Here is a 26411-nt window from a genome sequence, read left to right on the forward strand (position 1 = left end):
TGTTGAAAAACCTTCAGTTAGGTTGTTACCTAACTCAGCATTTTCTAACCAGTGTGCCTCCAGCTGTTGCAAAACTACAACTCCCAGCATGTACTGATCGCCGACGGGCATGCTGGGAGATGTAGTTATGCAATAGCTGGAGGTACGCAACTACAACTCCCAGCATGCCAAGACAGCTGATTGCTGTTTGGACATGATGGGATTTGCAGTTTTGCAACATCTGGAGGGCTACAGTCTTAGAGAACACTGCAAAGTGATCTCCAAACTGTGGTCCTCCAGCTGTTGCAAAACTACAATTCCCAGCATGCCCTGACAGCAAACAGTTGTTTGGGAATGCTAGGAGTTGTAGTTTTGCAAGATCTGGAGGGCTACAGTTTAGGGACCACTATATAGTGGTCTCAAACTGTAGCCCTCCAGCTGTTGCAAAACTACATATTCCAGCATGCCCAAACAGCTGTCTGGGCATGCTGGGAGTTGTAGTTTGCAACATCTGGAGGGCTACAGTTAGAGACCACTGTATAATGGTCTCAAACTGTACCCTCCAGATGTTGCTAGGCAACGCAGTCGGATCCAGCCGCATGTCATCGCCGCCCGCCGATCTCCGTCGCCCGCAGCCTCCGTCGCCCGCCCGGATCGGTAAGTGGATCTTCGGCGCCGGTCCCCGTCGTTTCCCCGTCCTGCCCCACCTATTGTGGGAGGGCAGGACGGGGAAAACGAAAGCAAACCCCCCCGCCCCCGATCTGCTATTGGTGGTCGCGTCTAGACCACCAATAGCAGGGATAGAAGGGATGGCACCCATGCCACCTCACTCCTATCGCTACAGGGGGATCGTGGGTGTCTTAGACACCCGCGATCCCCCTTACATTCCGGGTCACCGGGTCACTATAGACCCGTAATGACCCGGAATCGTGCAAATCGCAAGTGTGAATTCACTTGCGATTTTTCGCGATCGCCGACATGGGGGGTTCTAATGACCCCCCTGGGCATTTGCACGGGATGCCTGCTGAATGATTTCAGCAGCCATCCCGCTCCGATCCCCACCCGGCGCACGGCGGGGACCGGAACTGCCCATGACGTAACTGTACGTCATGGGTCCTTAAGACCCAGGGTGTCGGGACGTACTGTTACGTCATGGGTCCTAAACGGGTTAAGCCAGTGTTTTCCAACCAGGGTGCCTCCAGCTGTTGCAAAACTACACCTTCCAAGACAAGTATGGGGCAGTACAGCAAGACACATATAAGGGAATACAGCAGGACACATATAGGGGAGTACAGCAGGACACATATGGGGGAGTAGAGCAGGAAACATATGGCAGTGTACAGCAGAAAAAATATGGGGAAGTACAGCAGGACTCATATGGGAAGTACAGCAGGAAACATGGAGGAGTAAAGAAGGAAGCATATGGGGGAATACAGCAGGACACATATGGGGAGTACAACATACACATATGGAAGAGTGCAGCAGGACATATATGGGGAGTACAACAGGAAACATGGAGGAGTAAAGAAGGAAACATATGGGGCAGTAAAGCAGAACACATGGGAGATTACAGGAGGACAAATATGAGGGAGTACAGCAGGACACATATGGGGGAGTACAGCAGGACACATATGGGGGTACAGCAGGACACATATGGTGGAGTACAGCAGGAAATATATGGGGGTACAGCAGGCCACATATGGAGGAGTACAGCAGGATACATATGGGGGGTACAGCAGGACACATATGGAGGAGTACAGCAGGATACATATGGGGGTACAGCAGGCCACATATGGGGAGAACAGCAGGACACATATGGGGGAGTACAGCAGGACACGTATGTGGGGTACAGCAGGCCACATATGGGGAGTAAAGCAGGGCAAATATTGGGGAGTACAGCAGGACAAGCATGAGGGGTACAGCAGGACACATATAAGGGAGTACAGCAGGTCACATATGGGGGAGTACAGCAGGACACATATGGGAGTACAGCAGGACACATATGGGGGAAGACAGCAGGACACATATAAGGGAGTACAGCAGGACACATATGGGGGTACAGCAGGACACATATAGGGAAGTACAGCAGGACACATATAGGGAAGTACAGCAGGACACATATAAGGGAGTACAGCAGGGCACATAAATGGGAGAACAGCAGGACACATATGGAGGAGTACAGCAGGACACATATAGGGGAGTACATCAGGACACACATGGGGAGTACAGCATGACGCATATGGGGAATACAGCAGGATACATATGGGGGGTACAGGAGGACACATATGGGGGAGCACATCAGGATACATATAGGGGAGAACAGCAGGTCACATATAGGGGAGTAAAGGAGCACACATATGGAGGAGTACAGCAGGACACATATGGGGACTACAACAGGACACATATGGGGAGAACAGCAGAGCACATGTGGGGAGTACAGTAGGTCACATATTGGGAAGTACAGCGGGAAACATATGGGGGGTACAGAAGGACACATATGGGGGAGTACAGCAGGACACATATAGGGGAGTTTAGCAGGACACATATGGGGGGGTACAGCAGGACACATATGGGGAACACAGCAGGACACATATGGGGGAGTACAGCAGGACACATATGGGGAGTACAGCAGGTCACATATGGAGGAGTACAAGATGATATATATGGGGGGAGTTCAAAAGGACACATATTGAGGGAGTTCAGAAGGACACATGAGGGGGCTATAGCAGGGCACAAGAACACATGACCATCCTTCCTCATCTTTGAACTCTAACCAATGAGGCTGCAGACCTGCTGCAGTGTGACAGTGTGGTATCCCAGTACAGGATGTCATCCTGTGGGGTAAAGTTTGTCTCTGGCATTCCTGCTGTCACTTTTCTGGGCCCACCACTCCATAATATATTATGTTATATTGCACTGTGATCTTGTGCGATGTTATGATTAATTATGTAATGTCTGTTTTAGGGATCATAGCAGTGTGAACCAGGTGACCCTGATGCTCCCTAAAACACCCCTTAAATAGTGTGTGGTGGTGGTGGGGGGGGGGGGGGTAGTTTGTCCAGTTGGAATGAGAAGTCTAGTTCTAGCTGAGGGACAGTGTAGAGAGGAGCTAGATGAGATGTGAGGTGATCTGAGGAAGTCTGTGGAGAGAAGAAACCTAAATTCTACAGTCTCCAGTCTCGCCAATCTCAGGAAAAAAACATTTCTCCGGTGAAGGTCAAAGCCTGGCGGTAAGCACAAAGCTCCGGAGTGGGAAAGGAAGACTAGTTTTCAGTCAGTCAGAGTAAAGTCTCCAAGTCAGTGTGGGCTGCCATTAATTACAAGTCTGCAGCAACAGCAACTACAATTCCCAGCAAGGTGAAAGGCTTATCCAGGTCTTTTTGCACTTCCCTCTGCTCAAATCTGTACTGTCAAGGATTTAACATAATTCCTGCCTTAGTAAAGATAGTTTTCCATAACCTGGCGTTGTGGTCCTTATTGCCCGGTGCATGGCCCAGTAGAATCTATTTCATCCTCTGAATGTGGTGGTTAACATTGCACTGGCATCACGAAGTGTACATTTTACCCACATTCCACTCGTGGCACCACAACAGGACTTCTTCATCTCTGCTTCATGTCACATGAGGCAGATCATGCAGGGGAGGAGCTGCTGCTTTCCTCTACACACAACTCCCTGAGGTACCACACTCAGCCAGGAGCTGCTGCTGATCTCTGTATATTTTTGATCCAGGTACTGGGTGATTCAGGAGTAATAGAGAGAGGGGATCACACCACAGTGGAGGCTCCAGACACACTGAGAAGCCAATGTGCAGGAATGCAGGCAGCCAAGTCCGTTCAAAGCTGAGAGGGAAGAGGCAAAGGAGGGTTCTCTTCTGCGCTCCTCTCTGGTGGGGTAACATCATGATGTATTGCTGCCTTGTAGCTACCCAGGCAGCAACTGCATTCAGTCAAAGTAAGTTGAAAAAAAAAAACGTGCTGGCAACAGGCCTCCTCTCTACCCTGACAGTCCACCCCTCATTGATGTATACCAATAGGAACCTCTATTCTGTACAATATTTTTACCAGTTTTAAGCTGCATTCACAATACGTCACCCCCGCCCCCCTTCTACGACTGATAGATCTGGCTGGGAAATTTCAAAACTGGGAACTCCCGTATCCCAGCCGGACCAGCACCGAAACCCATTCACTTTAATGAGCCAATAGGAGTCAGATAGTGACTCCGGTCGGCTCATTTTTGCCCCACATCCGGTTTTGTGACCGGACTTAAAACCTTAGTATATCACAGGATACGGGGCAAAAATGAGCCGACCGGAGTCACTATTTGAATGGGTTTCGACGCCGGTCCGCCTGGGAAACGGGAGCTCCTGGTTTTGAAATCTCCTAGTCGGATCCGGCAGCCATAGGGAGGGAACGTAGTGTGAATGCAGCCTTAATATTTGTTTTTTTTCTCCCTCCCCACAGGAACTGCATTTATCAAGATCATCGGTTTTAGTGAAGGTGATGATTTGGATTCTTTAGCCTTACGGATCGCTGAGCGTTTGAACCCTATCACATCAAAAGCTTGGTACCTTGTGACGAATATAGCTGAAAATCCTCAATTTCGAGAAATATGGTAAAAATTTACATATAATTCTATTTAAAAACTGTTTTATATGTGCTCTTTATTCCTTGGTTCATACACAGTAGCGCACATTACATTGTGGAAGCTGGATGGTAATATCTGATTTATATGCTTAGCAGAGGCGGCTCTAGACTTTGTAAGGCCTTAGGTGAGACTTGAACATGAGGCCCTCACAGACACTGATAATAAAAGATGATGTGTAAGCTGCAATGATCGCACTGCCGCTGCAACCCCGAGTCCAAGCGGTGGCAGGGCATATATAAGATTATAATATAAATCAGTGGCATGACTTGGCAGCACCAGGGGCAAAATATTGTGTGCCTGCTGCTCCCCGGCTAGTGTATGTAAGAGAAACAGTGTATGCATCACCACTCACAGGGGCGCACACAATGGTCGAGTTTAAAAAAAACAGAAAATAATTAGAGATGAGCAAACTTTTCAAAAATTTGATTTGGTCGATTCGCCGAATTTTCAGAAAAAGTTTGTTTCGACCCGAATTTGTTTGCGGTGAATCTATATTAAAAAATGCTATTAATAGCCTACAGATAGCCTCAATAGGGGTATAGAACACTTTGCTGTGTTCTAAAACGTATATGGAGTGTGCTGGGGTAGTGAAATAATACAGATTACCGGCATCGCTTTTAGAATCACTGCCGCAGAGCGGCACAATGACAGAGCCTGGAGGTAGCATCAGTGTGAGGAGACCATATAGTAGCTGAATGACACAGCACGGAGGTGTTGGCAGCATGAGGAGACCATATAGTAGCTGAATGACACAGCACGGAGGTGTTGGCAGCATGAGGAGACCATATAGTGACTGAATGACATAGCGTGGAGGAGTTGGCGGCATGAGGACACCATATAGTGGCTGAATAACACAACGTGGAGGTGTTGGCAGCATGAGGAGACCGTATAGTGACTGAATGACACAGTGTGGAGGTTTTGGCGGCATGAGGACACCATATAGTGACTGAATGACATAGCGTGGAGGTGTTGGCGGCATGAGGACACCATATAGTGGCTGAATGACACAACGTGGAGGTGTTGGCAGCATGAGGAGAGCATATAGTGACTGAATGACACAGTGTGGAGGTGTTGACAGCATGAGGACGCCATATAGTGACTGAATGACACAGCGTGGAGGTGTTGGCAGCATGAGGAGACCATATAGTGGCTGAATAGCAGAGCGTGGAGGTGTTGGCAGCATGAGGATACCATATAGTGGCTAAATGACACAGCATGGAGGTGTTGGCAGCATGAAGAGACCATATAGTGACTGAATGGCACAGCCAGGAGTTGGCAGCAGAATGAGTGCACACCAGGGCTTCACAATCCCCAAGAAAAAACACAACCATTTTTGAAATTTAAAATGAAGATTTTGGGTAGCTGGTGCTACCTATCATAAAATTTAAATTCCCAGACCCAGGGCCAGCAGCGGCATCAGTAAACCATATATTGTCTGAATGACACAGCCTGGAGTTGGCTGATGCATGAGTACACACCAGGACTTCACTATCCCTAAGAAAAAAGACAGTTTTGACATTTTTCAAGAAGATTTAGGACAGCGGGTGCTACCTATATATTGCCTCAATGACACAGCCTGGAGTTTGCTGATGCATGAGTACACACCAGGGCTTCACAATCCCTAAGAAGAAACAACCATTTTTGAAATTTTTGAAGAAGATTGACATTTTTGAAGAAGATTTAGGACAGCGGGTGATACCCATATATATTGCCTGAATGACACAGCCTGGATTTGCCTGATGCATGAGTACACCCCAAAGCTTCACAATCCCTAAAAAAAAACACACACACACTATATATTGCCTGAATGACACAGCCTGTAGTTGGCTGAGTACACACCAAAGCTTCACAATCCCTAAGAAAAAAGACAAACATTTTTGAATTTTTTGAATAAGATTTAGGACAGCGGGTGCTACCTATATATTGTCTGAATGTCACAGTCTGGTGTTGGCTGATGCATGAGGAGACCAATGAAAAGTCTGATTTTTTTTTTTGAAATTTAAATCAAATTTTGAGTGTCCTGGACCCCGGCGTGTGGGTACAAAGGACCTAATCTAACAAGCCCCCAAAGGGCTCTTGTGGCCGTGAGATGTAGGCACAACATCTCCATTGCCCTGACCGGCCATTGTTTCCAAGACTTTTCGCCAAGGCAAACCATGTGAAGAACAGCGTGACACCGCCGTGCCCTGCACACATGTTATGGTGAAGGGCCACAGAGACTTGTCCGGACAGTGGAGGCTCAGGACACAGTGGAGGCAGAGTCGCACACTGTCACAGGACCAACGGGCTGACAGAGTGGAGCAGGAAGCAGCACAAGTACACACCAGGGCTTCACAATCCCTAAGAAAAAACAACCATTTTTTAAAATTTTGAAGAAGATTTAGGACAGCGGGTGCCAGTGGCGTACCAAGGGGGGGGTGGACTGACTCACAAGGGTGCCACTCACAAGGGGGGTGCCAGGGGCAGACTGACCCGCTGCAGCAACTACTGAGGATCTGGGACACTCGTCCCAGATCCCCAGCAGACAGCGCTGCCTTCTCCTGTATAGGCGATACACGCACATACAGAAGAAGGCGTCCCCTCTGTGTGAGCCGCTTCTGCAGCTTACACAGAGGAGACGTGACCTCCGCCCCCACGCAGCATGCAGTACAGGCGCCAATGACATCACTCATCGGCACCTGTACTGTGGAGGGGAGAAGACGCGGGCCCTGCTGCTGCGGAGATTGCTGCGTGGGATATCAGGTGAGCATCCTTTTATTTTTTACTTTTTAACCCTGCCTATACCTATGGGGAAGGGAGGGAGAGGGGGGTGTAGCTCTGCATATACCTATGGGGAAGGGGGGTGTAGATCTGCATATACCTATGGGGAAGGGGGGGTGTAGATCTGCATATATGCAATATCAAGTCCAGGCTCTGCAAGCTGTGTGGTCCTCTAGAGACTGTCTGTTGAACCTTTGGGAGACTTTGGTTGAGCGCTGTGGAGATTGTACCACCTATTAAACTGCAGCCTAGTATGGAGTCAATTCTTTCCTTGCTAGCCTGTGGGGAGACGGAGTTCCCCGGACCTGTAGCGTGGCGTCACGTGACATTAAGGGTTAATACCATCCGACCCTGGGTTCATAACCCCCCCCCCCCAAGAACCAAGTAGCTAACCCCAGCATAGTGGCAGTCGCGGGTTTCACTCGTGGTCACCACAGGTGTAGCTCTGCATATACCTATGGGAAAGAGGGGGGGGTGTAGCTCTGCGTATACCTATGGGGAAGGGGGGGTGTAGCTTTGCATATACCTAAGGGGAAGGGGGGGGTGTAGCTCTGCATATACCTATGGGGAAGGGGGTGGTGTAGCTCTGCATATACCTATGGGGAAGGGGGGGTGTAGCTCTGCATATACCTATGGGGAAGGGGGGGTGTAGCTCTGCATATACCTATGGGGAAGGGGGGTTAGCTCTGCATATACCTATGGGGAAGGGGGGTGTAGCGCTGCATATACCTATGAGGAAGGTGGGGGGTGTTGCTCTGCATATACCTATGGGGACGGGGGGTGTAGCTCTGCATATATCTATGGGAAAGAGGGGATGGGGGGGTAACTCTGCATATACCCATGGGAAAGAGGGGGGGTGTAACTCTGCATATACCTATGGGAAAGGGGGGGTGTAACTCTGCATATACATATGGGAAAGAGGGGTGGGTGTAACTCTGCATATACCTATGGGAAAGAGGGGGAGGGGTGTAACTATGCATATACCTATGAGAAAGAAGGGTAGGGGTGTAACTCTGCATGTACCTATGGGAAAGGGGGGTGTAGCATAGCTCTGCATATACCTATGGGAAAGAGGGGGTGTAGCGTAGCTCTGCATATACCTATGGGAAAGAGGGGGTTACCTGGCTACCTATCTACCTGCCCTTTTACTGTGCAGGACACCGAGGAGGGCGTTATTACAGTTTTTGGGCCTATAGATGGAAAGATTGCGTAGAGGAGGGGAGAGCACTGAAAAAATGCAGAGTCTGACATGTTTTTCCTGCAGATGTTAAGAGATCCACATGGCGGTCTGATCTGGATGGAGAAGAAAAGGAAAGAGGACACCGCTGATCAGAAAATGTGAGTTCCAAAATGTAACTAATCACTTATATGGTATGCACATCTTGTGTACAGCTGTTATCTACCGCCATATGGTCCTGTGTATAATCACTTATACAGATCCTGTATACTGCTCTGTGTATAGTGGTTTTATTCAGTACAGTATGGCGGTATTATCCAGATATTGAGTGGTGGTATATATTTACTCCTTGTATACCAGTATTATTGGTCATGGAAATTTACCTACCTTAAAGTGTTCCTTACATATATAAATTTTAGTTTATTGTGTATGGGATTTGGGTGGAATAGGGGCGTGGCAGAAGATTGACCAGCTGCAGAGACTAGCAGGGGCCCTTGCCTTTTTTTTGGTCCGGGGGCCCCGAGTGTTGTCAGTCCGCCCCTGGGGGGAGGGGAGGGAGGGGTTCTAATTAAGAGGGGGGGAGGAGGGGGTGTAATTAAGGGGGGGAGGGAGTGGGTGTAATTAAGGGGATGCGCGTGTGTGTGTGTGGGGGGGGGGGGGGTGCCACACAAAGGGTCCGCCCCGGGTGCCAAATGCTCTAGGTATGCCCCTGGCAGGTGCTACCTATATATTGCCTGAATGACACAGCCTAGTGTTGGCTGATGCATGAGTACACAACAGGGCTTCACAATCCCTAAGAAAATACACCACCATTTTTGAACATTTTTAAGAAGATTGAAATTTTTGAAGAAGATTTAGGACAACCGGTGCTACCTATATTTTGCCTGGAGATGTCAGATGCATGAGTACACACCAGGGCTACACAATCCCTAGGAAAAAACACAACAATGTCTGAAATTTCTGAAGAAGATTTAGGACAGCGGGTGCTACCTATATATTTGCCTGGAGTTGGCTGCAGCATGAGGAGACCAATGAAATGTCTGATTTTTTTATTTGAAATTGAAATCAAACTTTGAGTGTCCCGGACTCTGGCGTGTGGGTACAAAGGACCTAATCTAACAAGCCCCCACAGGGCTCATGTGGCCATGAGATGTAGGCGGAATGTCTCCATTGCCCTGACAAGCGCAATACATTGTACATTGTACCTTTGTTTAAGAACAAGCGCATATCCAGAGTCCAGAAGACTCTATAATGCAGGATGGTGGACCACAAAAAGACATTACTCTCTAATGTCATTTTTTCTGAAATAAAAAAGCAGAGTTCATCCCTCTCCATATTATTTTTGAAAATTTTATATTTAAAAAAATCACACACAACAAGAGTTCAATGGTGTAATAGTAATAAACCTGAATTTTCAAGAATAAAAACCGAGAAAATGATCAGAAAATTTGAAAAACACTACCCAAGAGGATTTAATAATCCCATACATTGCACCATAAATGTTGAAATTTTAATTAAGCATGTATGTATCTATTTCAAAAATCCTAAAATTAAAGGCCCAAGCCCAGAAGCATCATGAAGGCAAGTAGTTCCTGAAAGACACAGGAGCAGACAGGAGTAGGCATCAGCAGTACCCGAGAGGCTTTCATAACCCCTTACATTGCACAATCAATCGCGAGATCGAGCAATAACAGGTGTGTGATGCCCTCAGATGTCCGGGGCTGCACGCGCCCTACACTGAATGGACCAGCGTGTGTCTATCCTTCATCGACAGGTGCGGGTAACCCGCTGAACCCCGTTCGTGATAGGGATCGGGGATTGCAATTATTTGCAATGAAAGAAGAATTCCAACTAAGTGCGGGTCAAAAGCTCGGGTTCATTAAGTCCCTGTACTTTGTACACACCGCCTGTCTCTACTACCGATTTGATGGTTTAGTGAGGTCCTCGGATCGGCCCCGGCGGGGTAGATGACGGCCCTGGCAGAGAATCGAGAATTTAAAGATCAATGTTGAAATTTGCATTAAGCATGTATTTAGCTACTGCTAAACATCCAAGAATTAAAGGCCCAAGGCCAGAAGCATCAGTGAGGCAAGAAGTTCCTGAAAGACACAGGATGAGTTAGGAGCAAGCATTAGCAGTACCCAAGAGGGATTCATAAACCCTTCAATAAAGATCAATGTTGAAATTTGAATTAAGCATGTATTTAGCTACTGCTAAACATCCAAAAGTTAAAGGCCCAAGGCCAGAAGCATCCATGAGGCAAATAGTTCCTGAAAGACACAGGATGAGTCAGGAGAAGGCATTCGCAGTACCCAAGAGGGTTTCATAACCCCTTACATTTAAAGTTCAATGTTGAAATTTGCATTAAGCATGTATTTAGCTACTGCTAAACATCCAAAAATTAAAGGCCCAAGGCCAGAAGCATCAGTGAGGCAAGTAGTTCCTGAAAGACACAGGATGAGTAAGGAGCAGGCATTCGCAGTACCCAAGAGGGTTTCATAACACTAATTGATAACCCAAGAGGGTTTCATAACCATAATTGGGAAGTGTTGGTGTAGCAGCATGGTCAATCTACTCTGAGGCATCTGGCATTGGTGGCTGGAAATCCTGGCTGACCCATCCCTGATTCATCTTGACAAAGGTCAGTCTCTGCAAATTTTTCGTGGACAGACGAGTTTGCCTTGGGGTTACTATGTCCCCGGCCGCACTAAACACCTGCTCTGATGGCACACTACTGGCCGGGCAGGACAGCTTTTCCAGGGCAAACTCTGCTAGTTGCGGCCATAAATAGAGTTTGGTTGCCCAGAAGTACAGCGGATCTTCAATGTTTGTTAGCATGGCCATGGCAAGGCATGCCACCACCTGCTCCATGTCTACCTGCTGCTGATGAGTTGCTTCACTATGCGGGTGAAGAAAGCTACTCATCACCGACTATAGACTCAGGCTGCTGCTGATGGAGCTGGTACTGCTCCTGCCACCCCTCCCCTCCCCAGCAGCCATGGCAGTGGAAGGTGAGCGCAGAGGGCCCCCCCAAGTCAGACCTTCGAGTGGATGGACCATGTCGCCGATAGGCATCGGCCAACCGACTACGTAGGATCTCTCTGTAGTAGGTCAGTTTGTCCTCCCTCTCAGTGGGTGTAAAAAAGGCCCCCATTCTGGAACGGTAGCGAGGGTCCAATAAGGTGGAGACCCAGAAGTCATCCCGCTGACGAATTTTGACAATTCGGGGGTCACTACGCAAGCAACTGAGCATGCATCATGCCATTTGCGCCAGTGACTCGCTGGGAATACCTGCCTCCATCTCCACTGCATACTGCCACGGTGTGTCTTGGTCATCTGTCCCGCCTTCCGAATAACCCTCCAGTTCCTCTGGCTGCTCCTGCTCCTCCTCTCCTGTCCGATGACTAGAAACACCGGCCATCTCATCCAACCTAAACTGTGCTCCACTCTGCCCCTCATCCTCCTCCTCCAGTTCAGCCCCCACAGGGCTCATGTAGCCTTGAGATGTAGGTGCAACGTCTCCATTGCCGTGACCAGCCATCGTTTCAATCATTTGTTGTAGGAAATGAAGGAGTGGAATTATGTCGTTCATGCCATAATCCAGGTGACATACAAATAATGTGGCTTCCTCAAAGTGCCTCAGCAAACGGCAGGTGTCACGTATCAGCTGCCACTGGTTCACATTTAAGTTACACAGGGGAGTACTCCTATCTGCTTGGATCATCAAGAAATCGGTGATGGCTTTTCTTTGTTCGTATAGTCTGTCCAACATATGGAGGGTGAAATTCCAATGTGTGGCAACGTCACAAATAAGACTATGTTGTGGGATACTGTTCTGACGCTGCAGCTCAAGGAGGGTGTGCTTTGCGGTGTTCGAGTGGCTGAAGTGCATGCACAGGTTCCTTGCCATTGTCAGGATGTTTTGCAAATGGGGTGAAGACTTCAGGAAGTGCTTGACAACCAGATTCAACACGTGTGCCATGCAGGGCGCATGTTTCACAATTCCTTGTCGCAGCACAGACACCATGTTGTTCCTGTTGTAGGTCACCATGGTTCCCATTTCCAGATTTCGTGGAGTAAGCCATACTCGGATTTCTTGACGAATTAATTTTAGCAGTTCCTCCCCTGTGTGACTCCATTCGCCAAGGCAAACCATGTGAAGAATAGCTTGACACCGCCGTGCCCTACACACATGGTACGAAGAAGAGCCACTGAGATTTGGACGAGCAGTGGAGGCCGAGGACACAGTGGAGGATGAGGAGGCGGAGTCGCACACTGTCACGGGACCAACTGCCTGAGAGCGAGGAGGAGGAAGCGGTGTGACCTGTCCAAGTTGCTGTTGTGGCTGTGCATGAACCACATTTACCCAGTGGGCCGTAAAAGACAATCATTGTCCCTGCCCATAGTTGCAGCTCCACACGTCGGCACTGCTATGCACTTTTGAACACACCGACAGGCTCAAGGACTGGCCCACCATCTCTTGTACAAACTTATCCAGGGCTGGTACTGCCTTCTTCGCAAAGAAATGACGGCTTGGGACTTTCCACCTCGGCTCGGCACAAGCCATCAATTCTCTGAAAGGTGCAGAGTCCACCACTTGAAAAGGGAGGGACTGCAGCACCAGCAACTTGGACAGGAGCACATTCAACTTCTGCGACGTTGTATGAGTTGTCGCATACTGTTGTCTCTTAGACATGGCTTCGCCGATGGATTGTTGGCGGTATGGCTGACTAAAAGCAGGAGAAGCAGGAGCATCTGGAGCGACAGAAGGAGGGTTTGACACACAGCTCCCTTCGGGTGAGGTGGTGGAGCCTTGGCTGGATGAAGGAGGGAGCGGATGGCCACTGGGTGATGCAGCAGGCTGGACCACTACATCGGAGCCACGGCTCTCCCAGGCCGCTTTATGGTGGCTAAGCATGTGTTGACGCAGGGCCGTGGTGCCGACATTGGGACCCTGGCCACGCTTCACCTTCTGCCGACATATCTTGCATGTGGCTACGTGAACCTCCTCCGGATGCCTGATGAAGAACTGCCACACTGCCGAGTAGCTGATTTTCCAACCTACAGTCCGCACTAATTAACTGCTACTGTAGCCGTCTCCTGGAACCCCTGTTCCACTACCTCTCGGAAAGGTAGGTTGCTGCGAAGCAGGTGGTCTCCCCCGGGCACGTTTGGCCCCAGTTGAGTACTTTTGCCAGGAGGACTTTCCCTGTATCTAGACTTGTTACAGATACAAAATAGTAGACTGCTTTTATGTAGGCATGTGGTATGCACGCATGAGGGCAGACAAATGCACTACAGTCCGCTGAAAAAAAAGTATTTCTGAACACCAGCAGGACAGTGCAGCACCACAAAAAAAAGACAACAGGGATTAAACCCTGAATTGCACTCTGTCACAGAGTGTTAAGAATGGTGTGCCCTGATTTTTTTTTAAAACATTCTACACAATCCTGAGCGGCAGGTGATTTGTGGAGCAAAAAAAGCACAGAATTGCGCTGAAAAAGTAAGGTGATGAGATGGTTGATAAAGTTCAGGCAGCTTGTGGATATGTATGAGGCAACGAAAATCTATCTGCCCCTCTCTGATGAAATGCTCAATAACGTCAATAGGAGGTTTATGTCGTAAGATCCTTCTCAGTGAGAACACCAAAGCACTGCACTCCTGTCTGTCCACAATGCTGCTGTGCCTGTGACTAACAGTTGCCAGCGGTACGCTGTGGTATGAACTATTCACACACAGACGCGCAGCCCGTCTTCTCTTTCTGAGTGCATGGATGAAATGAAGTGAGGCAAGATGGCCGCCGATTATATAGGGCTGTGATATCACAGGGGTCAATGAATGCTGATAGGCTGCATTTCACATGTGATTCAGGGTCATCCCGCCTACTTTCATTCCCGCCATACTTTCCCGCCCTCCCATAATCCCCTGCCCCATGTACTCACATGTGGATCCGTCATTTTAGGTGTCCTTTAGCCAGGAACGCTGTAAAATGGAATTTAATGATGCGATTCGCATGATAGAATCGCGGCGATATTCTTATTCGTTGCAAATCGAATATTTCATGAAATTCGTAACGAATTTGGGTTCGTCAGCTTCGGTTCGCTCATCTCTAAAAATAATCTCATCACACCAGGGTGACATATTACTACAGCAGTGACTTAATAATACCATCATACTGTTATGAAATAAACACCCCTATACACAGACCAATATCACTAATAACACCACCATACAAGGGATAAATATTACTGCCCCACCATGACTGAATAATACCTCCAAACTGATACTGGATAATACCACCATACTTATACTAGATAATACCATCAAACTGATACTGGATAATACCACTATACTTATACTAGATAATACCTCCAAACTGATACTGGATAATACCACCATACTTATACTAGATAATACCATCAAACTGATACTAGATAATACCACCATACTTATACTAGATAATACCTCCAAACTGATACTGGATAATACCACCATACTTATACTAGATAATACCATCAAACTGATACTGGATAATACCACTATACTTATACTAGATAATACCTCCAAACTGATACTGGATAATACCACCATACTTATACTAGATAATACCATCAAACTGATACTAGATAATACCACCATACTTATACTAGATGATACCACCATACTTATACTAGATAATACCTCCAAACTTATACTGGATAATACCACCATACTTATACTAGATAATACCACCATACTGATACTGGATAATAACACTATACTGATACTGGATAATACCATCATACTTATATTAGATAATACTACCATACTCATACTGAATAATACCACGATACTGATACTAGATAATACCATCATACTGATACTGGATAATACCACCATACTCATACTGGATAATACCACAATACTTATACCAGATAATACCACTATACTGATACTATATAATACCACCATACTAATACACGATAATACCACCATAATAATACAGGATAATACCACCATACGCATATTGGATAATACCATCATACTTATACTGGACTAGCTGAGTACCCGGCGATGCCCGGTTTTTCTTCCTAATCCTTGTTGGGGAGGAAAATCAACAAAGAAGGAAGCGTTTGACTTCATATCCCGTCCTCATATATTTTTGTCATATACAGACCTCCTATCCCGTCCTCCTATCCCGACCTCCTATCTCGACCTCCTGTCCCAACCTCCTAACCCGTCCTCCTATCCTTACCTCCTATCCGGTCCTCCTATCCGGTCCTCCTATCCGGTCCTCCTATCCCGTCCTCCTATCCCGTCCTCCTATCCCGACCTCCTATCTCGACCTCCTATCCCGTCCTCCTATCCCGTCCTCCTATCCCGTCCTCCTATCCCATCCTCCTATCCCGACCTCCTATCCCGACCTCCTATCCCGACCTCCTATCCTGACCTCCTATCTCGACCTCCTATCCCGACCTCCTATCCTGACCTCCTATCACGTCCTCATATCTCGACCTCCTATCCCATCCTCCTATCTTGACCTCCTATCCAGACCTCCTATCCCGTCCTCCTATCCCAACCTCCTATCCAGACCTCCTATCCCATCCTCATATCCCATCCTGCTATCCCGACCTCCCATCCCGACCTCCTATCCCGACCTCCTATCCTGACCTACCATCCCGTTCTCATATTCTGACTAGTAATATGTGTACCAGGTATTGAAATAGCTCCAGCTGTACAGAAATTATATGGGAACATACATTTCCCATTGATTTGCATAGGACTTTAAACAAAAACCAAGACCCTCACAAATGGGGGTAGGTAAGTGTTAAATTAACTATCCTATATTTTAAGTGGACATATAAGTAACATGTAACCAAGTATTATCGAAATATCTCCAGCCGTTTGGAAGTTATGCAGTAACATATATTTCCCATTGACTTGTATGGGACTTTAAACATAAACCCCGCCCCTGGCAAATGGGGGTGAGTAAGGGTTAAATCACCTATCCTGTGTTTGTTGTTGACATATAAGTATCATGTTTGCCAAGTTTCATGTTAATATCTTTAGTCGTTTGAAAGTTTTTGTGGAACATACACACATACATACATACATACATACATACATACATACATACATATACACACACACGTTAATACCAAAGACTTGATAAAGGGAGGAATCCTGAAAGCTTGTCCAATAAAAAAGGTATTACAAGATAATGCAACATTTTATGATTTGTATATATATATATATATATATATAGATATATATATATATATATATATATATATATATATATATATATACTAGCTGAGTACCCGGCGTTGCCCAGTTTTTCCTTCCTAATCCTTGTTGGGGAGGAAAATAAACAGAGGAGGAAGCTTTTGACTTCATATCCCATCCTCATATATTGTTGTCATATCCCTACCTCCTATCCCGTCCTCCTTTCCCTTCCTCCTTTCCTGTCCTCCTTTCCCTACCTCCTATCTCTACCTCCTTTCCCGTCCTCCTTTCCCGTCCTCATATCCTGTCCTCTTATCCCGTCCTCCTATCCCGTCCTCCTATCCCGTCCTCCTATCCCGTCCTCCTTTCCCGTCCTCCTTTCCCGTCCTCCTTTCCCGTCTTCCTTTTCCGTCCTCCTATCCCGACCTCCTATCCCGTCCTCCTATCTCGACCTCCTATCCCATCCTCCTATCTCGACTTCCTATCCCGACCTGTTATCCCGACCTCCTATCCCGTCCTCCTATCGCGTCCTCCTATCTCGACCTCCTATCCCGACCTCCTATCGCGTCCTCCTACCTCGGTCCTCCTATCGCGTCCTCCTACCCCGGTCCTCCTATACTGACCTCCTATCCCGTCCTCCTATCCCGTCCTCCTATCCCGTCCTCCTATCCCGGTCCTCCTATCCCGGTCCTCCTATCCCGGTCCTCCTATCCCGATCCTCCTATCCCGTCCTCCTATCCCATCCTCCTATCCCGACCTCCTATCCCGACCTCCTATCCCATCCTCCTATCCCGACCTCCTATCCGGACCTTCTTTGCGGACCTCCTATCTCGACCTCCTATCCTGACCCGTAATATGTGTACCAGTTATTGAAATATCTCCAGCCGTACGGAAGTTATGTGGGAACATACATTTCCCATGGGACTTTAAACAAAAACCCTGACCCTCACAAATGGGGGTAGTTAAGGGTTAAATTAACTATCCTATATTTTTAGTGGACATATAAGTAACATGTGACCAAGCATTATCGAAATATCTCCAGCCGTTTGGAAGTTATGCAGTAACATATATTTCCCATTGACTTGTGTGGGACTTTAAACATAAACCCCGCATCTGGCAAATTGGGGTGAGTAAGGGTTAAATCACCTATCCTATGTTTGTTGTTGACATATAATTAACATGTGTGCCAAGTTTCATGTTAATATCTTTAGCCGTTTGGACGTGATGCTGGAGCATACACACATACATACACACATATACACACGTACATACACACATACACACACACGTTGAGTTTTATATATATAGATAATACCACCATACTCATACTGGATAATGCCAACATACTTATACTAGATAATACCATCATATTTATACTGGATAATACCAACATACTGATACTGGATAATACCAACATACTGATACTGGATAATACCACTATACTTATACTAGATAATACCAACATACTGATACTGGATAATACCACTATACTTATACTGGATAATACCACTATATTTATACTAGATAATACCTCCATACTGTTACGCCGAGCGCTCCGGGTCCCTGCTCATCCCCGGAGCGCTCGCGGCATTCCTCTCTCTGCAGCGCCCCGGTCAGACCCGCTGACATTGCACTGACAGCGCCCGCTCGCGAATCGCATCCCAAGTCACTTACCTGTCCCGGCCCCCGGCTGTCATGTCCTGGCGTGCACGGCTCCGCTCCTTAGGGCGTGCGCGCGCCAGCTCTCTAAGATGTAAAGGGCCAGTGCACCAATGATTGGTGCCTGGCCCAATTAGCTTAATTAGCTTCCACCTGTTCCCTGTGCATATTACCTCACTTCCCCTGCACTTCCTTGCCGGATCTTGTTGCCTTGTGCCAGTGAAAGCGTTTAGTGTTGTCCAAAGCCTGTGTTACCAGATCTCCTGCTTTCTATATTGACTACGAACCTTGCCGCCTGCCCCGACCTTCTGCTACGTCTGACCTTGCCTCTGCCTAGTCCTTCTGTCCCACGCCTTCTCAGCAGTCAGCGAGGTTGAGCCGTTGCTAGTGGATACGACCTGGTTGCTACTGCCGCAGAAAGACCATCCCGCTTTGCGGCGGGCTCTGGTGAACACCAGTAGCCTCTTAGAACCGGTCCATGCCAATCCCTCGCTGACACAGTGGATCCACAACCAGCTAGCCGAATCGTGACAGTAGATCCGGCCATGGATCCCGCTGAGGTGCCGCTGCCAAGTCTCGCTGACCTTACCACGGTGGTTGCTCAGCAATCGCGGCAAATTGCCCAACAAGGACAGCAGCTGTCGCAGTTGACCGCCACGTTACAGCAACTTCTGCCACTGCTACAGCAGCAACCATCTCCTCCGCCAGCTCCTGCACCTCCTCCGCAGCGAGTGGCCGCTCCTAGCCTCCGCTTGTCCCTGCCGGACAAATTTGATGGGGACTCTAGACTCTGCCGTGGATTTTTGTCTCAATGTTCCCTGCATATGGAGATGTTGTCGGACCTATTTCCTACAGAACGGTCTAAGGTGGCGTTCGTAGTGAGCCTTCTTTCAGGAAAGGCCTTGTCTTGGGCCACACCGCTCTGGGACCGCAATGATCCTGCCACAGCCACAGTCCAGTCATTCTTCGCTGAAGTCCGTAGTGTCTTCGAGGAACCAGCCCGAGCTTCTTCTGCCGAGACTGCCCTGCTGAACCTGGTCCAGGGTAATTCTTCAGTAGGCGAGTACGCCATCCAATTTCGTACTCTCGCTTCCGAATTATCTTGGAATAACGAGGCTCTCTGCGCGACCTTTAAAAAAGGCCTATCCAGTAACATCAAGGATGTGCTGGCCGCACGAGAGATTCCTGCCAACCTGCAAGAACTTATCCATTTGGCCACCCGCATTGACATGCGTTTTTCTGAGAGACACCAGGAGCTCCGCCAGGAAAAAGACCTTGATCTCTGGGCACCTCTCCCACAGTATCCTTTGCAATCTACGCCTGGGCCTCCCGCCGAGGAGGCCATGCAAGTGGATCGGTCTCGCCTGACCCAGGAAGAGAGGAATCGCCGTAGGGAAGAAAATCTTTGTCTGTACTGTGCCAGTACCGAACATTTCTTGGTGGATTGCCCTATTCGTCCTCCACGTCTGGGAAACGCACGCACCCAGCTCACGTGGGTGTGGCGTCTCTTGGTTCGAAGTCTGCTTCTCCACATCTCACGGTGCCCGTGCGGATTTCTCCTTCTGCCAACTCCTCCCTCTCAGCCGTGGCCTGCTTGGACTCTGGTGCCTCTGGGAATTTTATTCTGGATTCTTTGGTGAATAAGTTCTGCATCCCGGTGACCCGTCTCATCAAGCCGCTCTACATTTCCACGGTCAACGGAGTTAGATTGGATTGCACCATGCGTTACCGCACAAAACCCCTCTTAATGTGCATTGGACCCTATCACGAAATGATTGAATTTTTCGTCCTTCCCAACTGCACCTCTGAGGTCCTCCTCGGTCTGCCATGGCTCCAGCTTCATTCTCCCACCCTTGACTGGACCACCGGGGAGATCAAGAACTGGGACTCTGCTTGCCACAAGAAATGCCTCTCCTCCCCTCCCAGTCCCGTCAGGCAAGCCTCAGTGCCTCCTCCTACACCTGGTCCCCCCAAGGCTTATCAGGACTGTGCCTTGCCTCCTCATGGCCCCCGTCCTGGTGACACTCTGCCCCGTGCCAAGCTTCACCCTCTGCCCTCCCTCCCCATTCCCACTCCTGCTGTACTGCCTGCCTTTGAGGAAACCCTACAATCACTCTCGGTGTCCTTGTCCCATGTGAAGCAATTGCCGGACAAAAAAAGGGGGAGACCTAAGGGGGGGGGGGTACTGTTACGCCGAGTGCTCCGGGTCCCTGCTCATCCCCGGAGCGCTCGCGACGTTCCTCTCTCTGCAGCGCCCCGGTCAGACCCGCTGACCGGGAGCGCTGCACTGACATTGCCGGCGAGGATGCGATTCGCATAGCGGGACGCGCCCGCTCGCGAATCACATCCCAAGTCACTTACCTGTCCCGGCCCCCGGCTGTCATGTCCTGACGTGTGCGGCTCCGCTCCTTAGGGCGCGCGCGCGCCAGCTCTCTAAGATTTAAAGGGCCAGTGCACCAATGATTGGTGCCTGGCCCAATTAGCTTAATTAGCTTCCACCTGTTACCTGTCCATATTACCTCACTTCCCCTGCACTTCCTTGCCGGATCTTGTTGCCTTGTGCCAGTGAAAGCGTTTAGTGTTGTTCAAAGCCTGTCTTACCAGATCTCCTGCTTTCCATATTGACTACGAACCTTGCCGCCTGCCCCGACCTTCTGCTACGTCTGACCTTGCCTCTGCCTAGTCCTTCTGTCCCACGCCTTCTCAGCAGTCAGCGAGGTTGAGCCGTTGCTAGTGGATACGACCTGGTTGCTACTGCCGCAGCAAGACCATCCCGCTTTGCGGCGGGCTCTGGTGAACACCAGTAGCCTCTTAGAACCGGACCACCGGCACGGTCCACGCCAATCCCTCGCTGACACAGTGGATCCACAACCAGCTAGCCGAATCGTGACACATACTTATACTAGATAATACCATCATACTTATACTGGATAATACCAACATACTTATACTAGATAATACCTCCATACTTATACTGGATAATACCACCATACTGACACTGGATAATACCACTATACTTATACTAGATAATACCACCTATTATTATCACATATTGAATAATACTGCCATACTGATTGTAGATATTACCACCATACTGATACTGAATTAAAATTTGTGAGGAGTAGCAGGGGCCATATTCGAATTCGCTATATCTCGCGAATATATTGACGATTATTCTTCCTATGTTCTTGAAATTCGCATATTTGCTGTTCATTCAATTTTTTTCCATGCAAATATTTGCATGGAAAATAAAAAAATAAATAAAAAAAAACATAAAAATTTGCATGTGAAAAACAAAAAAAAAAAAGAAAATTTTACATAAAAAATTGCATTAAAATTTGCATGTGAAAAAAAACAATCGCAAATTGCCGATATTTGCGTTAAAAATTGCATTACGAATATTCGTGCTCAACACCAATAAAAACCTCTTACCGCCCTATGATATATACGTCATGATGAGAGTACATTCCCACTACATGAAATATGTATGTGTTATAATGATCCCGGGTTCTTAGAAATGGAGCGCACAGGCTCTGCGGCAAGAGCTAGCTGTCAATCACAGCCGGGATCCCGTTGTATCTATTGAGACCGAAGAGCGTAGTGATCTCTGAAGTCTAACCCTATAGATTATATAGGTCAGTTCTGACTGCAGCAACTAGGATTGACAGGAGGCTCCGTCTGTCACACATTGGTGACCCAAGTACTGACAGCTATACTATATCACAGCTGCAAGTCCAAAAATGGGGGAAAACATTTAAATAAAATGTTTCAAAATGAATAATATATAATAAGTAAAAATAAAAAATATTAATAAATGCCCCTTTCCTAATAAAGCCCTATAATAACACAACAAATAGAGGGGGGGGGGGGGGGGGGGGGAGACATGCATAATAGGTATCACCGTTCATAACAACTTGTACTATAATACTATCATATTATATTTCCCACACGGTGAGCGCTGGAATTGCTCATTTTGATCACCTTAAAAAAAATGTAATAAAAATGATAGTAAGGTAGAATGTAGCAAAAAAATGGCAGCAACAAAAAAAAATAAAAAAAATGGGTGTTAAAAAATGGTAACATAAAAAACTTAAACATAAACAAAAGAAAGATAAACATAAAAAAAAATATATATAAATTGGGTGTTGCCATAATCGTAGCAACCCACAGAATAAAGATAACGTGATTTCTGAGGTTGGGATATGAGGATGTGATATAAGGATGGCATATGAGGTCGGGATATGAGGATGGGATATGAGGACAGGATATAAGGATGGGATATGAAGTCGGGATATGAGGTCGGGATATGAGGTCGGGATATGAGGTCGGGATATAAGGAGGGGATATGAGAACGGGATATGAGAACGGGATATGAGAACGGGATATGAGGACAGAATATGAGGACAGAATATGAGGACGGGATATGAGGTCGGGATATGAGGTTGGGATATAAGGAGGGGATATGAGGCAGGGAAATGAGTATGGGATTTGAGGACGGGATATGAGGTTGGGAAATAAGGACGGGATATGAGGTTGGGATATGAGAACTGGATATGAGAACGGGATATGAGGACAGAATATGAGGACAGAATATGAGGACGGGATATGAGGTCGGGGTATGAGGTCAGGATATGAGGTCAGGATATGAGGTCAGGATATGAGGTTGGGATATAAGGACAGGATATGAGGTTGGGATATGAGGCCAGGATAAGAGTATGGGATATGAGTATGGGATATGAGGACAGGATATGAGGTTGGGATATAAGGATGGGATATGAGGTCGGGATATGAGGACAGGATATGAGGGCGGGATATGAGGATGAGATATGAGGTTGGGATATGAGGACGGGATATAAGGATGGAATATGAGGTCGGGATATGAGGTCGGGATATGAGGACGGGATATGAGGACGGGATATGAGGTTGGGATATGAGGACGGGATATGAGGACAGGATATGAGATTGGGATATGAGGACGGGATATAAGGATGGAATATGAGGTCGGGATATGAGGACAGGATATGAGGTTGGGATATGAGGACAGGATATGAGGATAGGATATGAGGTTGGGATATAAGTAGGGGATATGAGGCCGGGATATGAATATAGGATATGAGTATTGGATATATGGACAGGATATGAGGTTGGGATATAAGGACGGGATATGAGGTCGGGATATGAGGACGGGATATGAGGGCGGGATATGAGGACAGGATATGAGGTTGGGATATGAGGATGGGATATGAGGACAGGATATGAGGTTGGGATATGAGGATGGGATATGAGGACAGGATATGAGGTTGGGATATAAGGAGGGGATATGAGGCCGGGATATGAGTATAGGATATGAGGTTGGGATATAAGGACGGGATATGAGGTCGGGATATGAGGACGGGATATGAGGGCGGGATATGAGGTCGGGATATGAGGACAGGATATGAGGACGGGATATGAGGTCGGGATATGAGGTCGGGATATGAGGTTGGGATATAAGGAGGGGATATGAGGTTGGGATATGAGAATGAGATATGAAGTCAGGATATTAGGAGGGGATATGAGATAGGGATATGAGGTCGGGATATGTGGATGGGATAAGAGGGCGGGATATGAGATCGGGATATAAGAAGGGGATATGTGGTCGAGATATGAGGTCGGGATATGAGGATGGGATATGAGGATGGGATATGAGGGTGGGATATGAGGATGGGATAAGAGGGTGGTAAATGAGGACACAATATGAGGACAGCATATGAGGATGGGATATGAGGACAGGATATGAGGACACGTTATGAGGAGAGGATATGAGGATGGGATATGAGGATGGGATATGAGGTCGGGAAATGAGGACGGGATATGGGGACTGGATATGAGGACGGGATATGAGGATGGAATATCAGGATGAGATATAAGAACAAGAGCATCATTGTGGCTTTTCCTCCCACATGGATTAGGTAGGAAGACCAGACAACATCAGGTACTCAGCGAATATAAAGATAACAAACAGAGGCAAAGCTAAAGGAGATGTGAAGATATCAGTCCCACTCTGTGGAGGCCCAATGGGCTCAGCCACATAAGACCCAGTACTATAAATGCTTGGTTACAGATTTTAGCCTCTGTTTATTCCTCTAATAGTAAGATTGTGGCCTCCTGTCTGCCAAGTACAAAAGCCTGTTTGGTCCATAGGTTGGGTCTCACAGGAGAACTGTCAGTGTATACAGATGTACTGCAGTATATTAGAACAGGTAAAAAGTATTACAATAAAATATTTTTCAATAAATAAAGTTTAGAAAAAAAAAATGCTAATTTCCCAATAAAGTATCACCACGTTCATATCGATTTATTCTATAAAACTATATAATTTTCACGCACCTGGATGCGGGCGGTCTGGAACAGGATGTGGATCCTCTACCTGTGTGACTGACGACTCGTACCGTATCGGGGAGCGGAGTCTAAGGTGCCGCTGGTCTTCACCCGAGACCGCCGCAAAGCAGGATGGATTTGCTGCGGCAGCCGACACCCAGGTCGCTACCCCAAATACGGCTCGACCACACAGGTAACTGGGTCAGGCGAGGTACAGGAGGATAAGACAGAGGCGTAGTCAACATAGCAGAAGGTCAAGGCAGGCGGCCAAGGTTCGTAGTCAAAAATTTAGTGGGAAGGTCTGGGTACACGGGTATGGCAAACAGGCAATAGGGTACGCTTTCTCTCAGGCAATAGGCACTGAAGACCCGGCAGGGGGGTGTGGGAGGTGCAGAAACTGATAATGTGGTGTTCAGGTGCAAGACTAATTATGGGCGCACTGGCCCTTTAAATTTCAGAGCTCTGCCGCGCACGCGCCCTAGGAGACGGGGACAAGAGCGGCAGAGCTGCGTTACAGTGGCAGCAGAGCTGGGTAAGTGACGGGCTGGGATTCCGATGCGAATCCCAGCCCCCCCCCCCCCCCCCCGACAGACGGGGACCCCGGGACACTGCGCTCACGGCCGGAGCGCAGCGCGTGACAATAATGTTATTTATCCCGCATGGGGAATGCTGTTTAAATATAAAATGAGAAAAAAACAACAACAAAAAAGCACAAGAATTGCTAATTTTGAACGCCTTGCCCTCTATAAAATGGAATAAAAATTATCAAAAGGTAGCATGTATCACTGGTACTAAAAATGGTAAAAATAAAAAGTTACATTTTCCAGTCTGACCACAGTGCTCTCTGCTGCCACCTCTGTCCATGTCTGTTACTGTCCAGAGTAGGAGCAAATCCCCATAGAAAACCTCTCCTGCTCTGGACAGTTCCTGACATGGACAGAGGTGGCAGCAGAGAGCACTGTGGTCAGACTGGGAAGAACTACACAACTTCCTGTGGCACATACAGCAGATGATAAGTACTGGAAGGATGAAGATTTTTTTAATAGAAGTAATTTACAAATCTGTTTAACTTTCTGGCACCAGTTGATTTAAAAAAAATGTGTTTTCCTCCGGAGTACCCCTCTAAAGAGACACGGGACAGATTGAAAAAAATTAAGGAGAAATGAAGGAGGAAATTCTTTTATTTTAGGAACACAGAGCTCTCTGCTGACATCATGACCACAGTGCTCTCTGCTGACATATCTGTCCATTTTAAGAACTGTCCAGAGTAGGAGAAAATCCCCATAGAAAACCTATGCTGCTCTGGACAGTTCCTAAAATGGACAGAGATGTCAGCAGAGAGCTCTGTGTTCCAAAAAAAAGAATTCCCTCTGTAGAATTCAGCAGCTAATAAGTACTGGAAGGATTAAGATTTTTTTAATAGAAGTAATTTACAAATCGGTTTAACTTCATGGCACCAGTGGATTAAAAAAGAAAAAGATTTCCGCCGGAGTACCCCTTTAAAGGGAAACTCTGGTACTTAAAAACTAACCATATCCTATCCATAGGATATCTGATCTCTGGGGGGTTCCACTGCTGGGACCCTCCTGATTCCCTGCCCAGCACCCTGTTCTCCCCATGAGCGTT

This window comes from Hyla sarda, chromosome 2, assembly GCF_029499605.1.
Source record: "Hyla sarda isolate aHylSar1 chromosome 2, aHylSar1.hap1, whole genome shotgun sequence".
In the NCBI taxonomy this organism is placed as follows: Eukaryota; Metazoa; Chordata; class Amphibia; order Anura; family Hylidae; genus Hyla; species Hyla sarda.